Source organism: Dermacentor silvarum, chromosome 6 (genome assembly GCF_013339745.2).
Source record: "Dermacentor silvarum isolate Dsil-2018 chromosome 6, BIME_Dsil_1.4, whole genome shotgun sequence".
Taxonomy (NCBI): domain Eukaryota; kingdom Metazoa; phylum Arthropoda; class Arachnida; order Ixodida; family Ixodidae; genus Dermacentor; species Dermacentor silvarum.
In genome coordinates this window covers 140,848,468-140,855,574 of record NC_051159.1, presented here as the reverse complement: position 1 = coordinate 140,855,574, position 7,107 = coordinate 140,848,468, and positions in this window count along the sequence as shown.

Here is a 7,107-nt window from a genome sequence, read left to right as displayed (position 1 = left end):
CGCAATCAACACAAAACTGGCAATTTAGCACAACGGCCCTAATTACCCACTTGTTTCTGACTTTGACCGCACATTGAGTTCGCTTGACATGCCCAATAGACCACCCAGATTGTAATCTGCTTGCTCCAATGGATCTCAAATTTAACTGCCGTCAGTGTTTGGAGCGAACATTTCTTGCATATATTCACAAGACAACTTCGAAGTAAAATGTGGCGCCTTGCTACGTCCCTGTTAACTCGTACCTTTTTACAGTTTGTTCGTTGTTTTAGCCATGGCTTTTATTTTCTTGGACATCGGCACGACAACCTAACGACCAAGTATTGAGACCATAAGGCTTCTACTTTACTTTGAAATCAATGAAACACGAGAGTCAGCTTACTAAATTGAAAGCTCGGTTAAGTTCAGAACACTCACGTGAAATACATTATGTAATTTATATTCATTCAAGAGCGAAAAGCATGTTATTTTGCCTGCGAACACATTTATCATAGACAATGAGCCCGTTAAGTGCATCTTGCATTCTATCATGGGACCGGCAAACCCTTTTAACACATTACTAGCATCCATAACTTGAACTAAAATTCGGTATAGTATTTTCGCTATATTTTAACACATATTCCCTCAACACCTTGTAAAATCGGCCAAAACATCCTGTTCAATTTGTTGTTTTGAGGTTTTCAACGAGTTACACTCTCTCATTATACATGTATATGTCGATAAATCAAAAGCACGTCTTTAATTATAAAATTTTGAGATACTACTGGGTTTCGTAAAGTTGCATGAGGTTTGACTGTACCGTAAAATATGTAACTATTGTAACCGAGGGCTAAATTACGACTGAGTGCGCGCGTCATGCACTCTAAGTGTAAATTTATACTCATTTCTACATTCCATGAAGGTCCTTCTACATTCTACATTCGTCCTTCTACATTCCATGAAGGTAAGGTTAGTTGGATTTTTATATTCTTTACGCGAGCATTGAAACTGGGCGGTCCGGTAAATACGAATATACAGAGATGATTTAGTCATTTAATACAAATTCAGTGCGTGAATATTTTCAGTTGGAGATGCAGGCGCGCGTTTGTGGCGCTGTACATTATCGAAATCGTAAAACAGGGGCTTACAAGTGCACAGAATAAATTTGTTCTGAACGCGAGACAGCGAAAAAAGGAAGGGGAAACAGAAATTGACGAAGACGTGGAACCGTCGATGCGATAAGGAAAAGATGGAAGAGGTGTCAAATAAGTTATGAATCGCGAGGCGGTGTTTATTTCGAGCAGAACCTGGGTTCCCCCTCCTCCTTTCTCTCTCCCTCACACACACACACACACACACACACACACACACACACACACACACACACACACACACACACACACACACACACACACACACACACACACACACACACACACACACACACACACACACACACACACACACACACACACACACACACACACACACACACACACACACACACACGTACGCACCACTTCCATAACACAATTCTTTTCCAACTGAGGAGGAAGAGTCTGAAGCACGTGGAAAGCTGAAGACACCAAAGAAACTACCAACACACATACGCGCCTGTTAGGGGGAGTGAGAACGGTTTTTTTTTTGCATCGACTCATTCCGAGCAGCGGCTACAAAATAACCAAATCTGGAGGAACGCGAGCTCGTGCATCAGCGCAGTGGCACATCATCGCTGCCGGGCGCACGCAATTCCTGGAAATCGAGGGAGCAGCGAGCGCTTCGGCGAAAAACCTCCCCGCGGAACAAAAGCCAGCGGCTCCCCTCTTGCTCCCAGCACCGGGCGCTTATTCCCTTTCCTTTCTAAACCCTGCTTCACTCTTCGCTTGTCCCCTCGACTCCCTCTCGCCCGACCTTTCTCCTCCTCCACTTTCGACATGAGGATGTAACTCTCCTTACTTTTCCCTCCCCCATATGGATTATAGCGCGGAGATGAAACTCGGCTTCCTTTGCGCGCAGGATAAACGGTAAAGTTGCCACAAACGCGATATGAGGTGGAAATTGCGAGAGGAGGTTCGCGATTCTTCTACGGCTAGACGGTGCGCGAGTGAGAGAGGAGGAGTGACTCGTCTTTGTGCAACACGGCCTCTTCATCAGCGCTTCGCTTCACCCCAGTCTCACTTATACCACTTGCCCCCCGACGAGAAACGTACAGCACGCACGGACATTCATTCCCGCTCCCCCTTAACGCGACCGATTCCGAGAAATTCCAGGTCGAACTGCCTCTCCCGGGGCGCGTATGTGTGGCGCTCCACCACCACCCACTCACCCTCCTACTCTTGATTAATGAGAGCGAGGGGACTGCTCTCTCTTTCTCTGAGCAACGCGGCGTCATTTTCTTGCGGAGAGGAGGGACGGGGGGGGGGGGGGGGATACGCTTCCCTCCTTTAGCCTTGCTATACGGTGACGATCTTGCGTTAAAGGTGCGCTTGCCCGAGCAGCTTGCTCCCTCTCCACGCGTTCTGCTCTCCCAACAAGCAGTCCCCACTGCGGGTTGTTGTGAAAGTTGTGAAACATGATGACGTCACTTCCGTATTGCCCCGAGAGCGGTGAGGGTACACCCCGCGATGCGGCTTCTCTGTTCGCTTTATCTCTCTCTTTTTCTCTCTACCTGATTTGAATCAAGGATTGTTGTGACTTATGTTGGCGGGAAATGATTCGAGTCGCTTTGACCATATAGATTGGACACACAGAGCGCTACCGTGCGGTCGCGGGTAGAGGGAGGACGACGGGGAGGGAATGTAAGCTGCCGTGTTCAGCTGCTAACCGTACGTGACACGGGCGATTGAATATTCGGGTGGAAATGGCAAAGCCCCTCTCAGGGGTCGTAGAGCCTGCGAGTACTAGTGAAAAAAAAAAAAAACTGTGACATGCAAAGAAAGAAGAGAAAAGAAGCGTTGCGAAAGAATATTCGAAGCAAAATATTATAAGCTATTATGACGGCACAATACCGTCGCTTTGAATATTCAGCATTTGGTCGATAATGCGATTTCAGAGCGTCGGTATTGAAATGGAGGTCCCTTTCCGAGGCGTAGGGCGGTTTATAGGCAGAGAAGAATAAATAAATAAAAATATCACTGCCTTTCAAATCGTAAGTTATAGATGTTTCGTCCTTTTCTTCCTTATCCTTTCCATTAGAGGAAGGCCACATATGCAGGACAGTACCAATGACGACCCGTGTGAAATCTCTGTGGTGGTGTATCCTGGAAAACGTCACCACACGTTGCTAAGTGTAAAGTTTTTCCTACATAGATGATCCCACTATTCGCAGAAGAGAGATCTTCTTTCGTTAGTTATGCGTACAGCTGGTCAACATTTGGTTCTTATTATCTAAAGACGAAAGTTATGAAAACGCAGTCACGGGTGCTCCTTTCCAAACCAAGCTGCCGCTTGCGAATAACGTAAGTAGCCCATACCGGTGTCACAATTTTGTAACTATCCATTCCATATTACATTCTTGTCGTTCTTCCTTCACTGATATTACCAAGCCCGACGGGTGATACGGAAAGAATAATCGTTTCGAAAGCATGTAATTAATCCTTACAGAATACGGCTCCAGGAATTGAATTGACAAAGCTATTCGCTCGTAAGTGATTCTGGCTACTGGTCGACCACCATTACTAATACTAGTAACCCTATATTCAGCGTCACGATTAGCTGGCATGTCCCCCTACGAACAGTTCTAGCGTAAGTCCTTTTTCCTTTCCTTTTCTTTTTGTGGCGTGTGTGTGTCTGTGAGTGTGTGTGTGTGTGTGTGTGTGTCTGTGTGTGCGTGTGCGTGTGCGTGTGCGCGCGCGCGCGTGTGTGTGTGTGTGTGTGTGTGTGTGTGTCTGTGTGTGTGTGTGTGAGAGAGAGAGAGAGAGAGAGTGAGAAAGAATGCGAGTCCAGATTTTCAATATCGCACAGTAACTGCCGATTTCATTTTGTATTCTTTTCACTCACCACCGCTGGCTCAGACGCAGTCGCATCGCCAGTACCTCTACGGTCTCTCAGCTCGGCGGGTATTACTAAAAAGAAAGAAAGAACCGTTATGCAAAGATGAAACGAATGATTGCAGAATAGTGCATAACACAGTTTTCTTCAAGCGTTTGCAGTGTGCTCCGCTGGGTTTTGTGTATTAGGAGGCTGCACACGGCCACTAAGTGGGAACACCACTTCACGCACCTATACTCCTCATAGTTGGCACCGGCAAATAGAACGTAACCGTACCGAACGTGACGACGCGTAAAATTGTCTTGTTTGTTCCATGGATCCCGAGCGTATTTCGTGTTTGCGTGCTCCTACGTTGACGACAAATGCGAAGTCAAAATCATGGGATCAATATCTGCGACACCCTAACTTAGATAGGAGTGGACCGAAGAGGGCGGTAATATATTGTAATGTCTCAAACGGAACTACACAGCTCGTTAGTTGCGACGAAAGAGCATCGTCGGCGCGAGGAGCATCTACAAACGGATGCATTACTAGCTGCAGGCACAATTGAAGTGCGCAGGAGTTCAACTCTTTTCGCGGAACCTCCACCCAGATCACATAGGTTATACAATGTTGACTTTTTTTTTTTTTGTCGCGCACGCACCGTAAAATGAACGCATTTTTTTTAAAACAAGGCGCTTACGTTTGGCTTTCATACGTTATAAATATGTATAATGTATGCTGTATTGTGAGCAGGAAAAATGCGCCAATCATCTGAGGACCCGCAAAATGAACCGAACGAAACGAAGGACAAACGAACAAATGGGCCTCTAATCGAACGGCAAGACACCCACAGGGCATTTTACTTTTTTATTTTTTTTCTTCGTGAGCGGTGATCAATCGATTTTCACTTCGTAGAAAGCGAACACATTAACGTTCTGCGCTCGATCTGTACGAAGCCAAGGGCAGTTAGAAGCCATTCTATACGTTCAACGATCGGGCCTTTGAATTGCTAGGCGCCCGCCAACAGCTGTCAGGCTTCTCTTGTTCTTCCAATTCATAATCGTATTCAAAATAAGTTAACACCTCACAAGTTTTTGAACATTATAGTTACTGTAATTTTGCAATGTTTCTTTCTATAGGCGCGCACCAAGGCGCTATCGAATGCTTTATCAAGGATAGCTTAATGCACGAAACCTGGGCAGGAAGTTGAAATGTGCTTTAATTTCAAGATCGCGTAATGCTGAGGCGATGCCGCATTGGCTGCAGGTATTCAGTATCAAAACATAAAGAAAGAGCAATCTCAGGCAACCCAGTGGGTTTCAAGGCGAGCACTAGATATCGTTAAGGTAGGAGGCATCCGGCAGGGACATCTTCGTTTAGTTTTTATTGCAAGAGAAGAGAACAGTTTGACCACCGGCTAAAAATGAAACACGGAAAATGTTCAGCTACATATCACCTTTGTCGCCATCCGTACGTGTCACTCTATATACAGGGTGTCCTAGCTATCACGCAGCACGATTTTAAAAAAGAGGAACGGCGTTACGCGAAGCAAACCTAGTGCGTATTGTTTCCAGTACAGTGGAGTAGCCGCCAGTTTTTTTTTTTGTTACTGAGATATAATTAGGTAATTGTAATTAATTATCTTACTCGAGAAGTACTGTCCTAATTATCAACACGAGGTGACCACGTACTAGATATTCTGTTAACAAATCATCCAGATCTTGCTGAGACGCATGTATTAGAACCAATAAGTGATCATAGGGTGGTGCAAGTTTCCTTTGCATTGAAAGCTGTCGAGCAAAATAAAGTAAAAAAAATGCATTCTCAACTACGCACGCGCTGACACTGGAAGAATTGTTGCTATGTTAGCCTCATTTACAGCCGACTTTGCAAACACTTTTCAAAACAGATCGGTAAATGACAACTGGTGCTTATTCCGCGATAAACTCAAAGAAGTTGAAACTATTTGTGTGCCAAAGATAACGATTAGCTCAAGGCAGAGTGATCCGTGGTTTAACCGCGAAGTTAAGAAATGCATAAACAAGAAAAAAAGAGCTTTCAGAAAAGCTACCCGAACAAATGCTCCAGAAGACTGGCAAAATTACAAAGCCATAGCGCGCCATACAGAAACTGCAATTCTCGAAGCTAAAGAAAAATTTTTTAATTGCACCCTTCCCAATATGATTAAAACTGACCCGAAAAAGTTTTGGCAAATAGTTAACCCAAAACCAAATAGCCCTGCTCCCTTACTAATTTCCGAAAACGGAGCCGTGCTTGACTCGAGAAATAACGCAGAGCAATTTAGCAAATGCTTCTCAGCAGCTTTCACTAACGAACTGCCGCTTGATAATACTCACATACTTGAACAACCCTCAATTCAATTTGCTTTTTCTTCCATCTTGGTATCGGAACATGGTGTCTCTCGTTCAATTGACAGGCTTCCTCATAAAACCGGCCCAGGTCCTGACGGTATAAGTGCTAAGCTTCTAAAATTAACGTCGCACTACTCTTCTGTCTTGTTATCTCTAATTTTTTAGCAATCCTTAGATACCGGATGCCTGCCGCAAGATTGGAAATCAGCATTAGTAATACCGGTATTTAAATCTGGTGACGCAACAGATCCTAATAATTACAGGCCTATATCACTGACATCAATTTGTTGCAAATTACTGGAACACATCCTGTACACTCACATTATAGCCTATCTTAACGAAAATAGTCTGCTGCTCAATAACCAACATGGCTTTCGTCAAAATCGCTTGTGTCAGACGCAGCTATACGAACTTATAACCGATATTCACATTTATTTACACAAATTGGTTTGCACAGACGCCATTTTCATTGACTTTTCTAAAGCTTTTGACCGGGTGCCTCATAATCGTCTAAAACTGAAAGTTCGGAACCTACAGCTTGACTCTAACACGACGCGATGGATTGAGGAATTCCTAACCAATCGATTTCAAGTAATCTCTTTGAACAACTGTTTTTCTAACCGCACTCACGTGACTTCGGGAGTTCCTCAAGGATCTGTTCTTGGTCCGCTACTATTTTTAATTTACATAAATGACATCGCAACTAATGTTACTTCACAAATACGTCTCTTTGCAGATGACTGCGTCTTGTATAATGAAATAAACTGCGCGGCCGACATCACCGTGC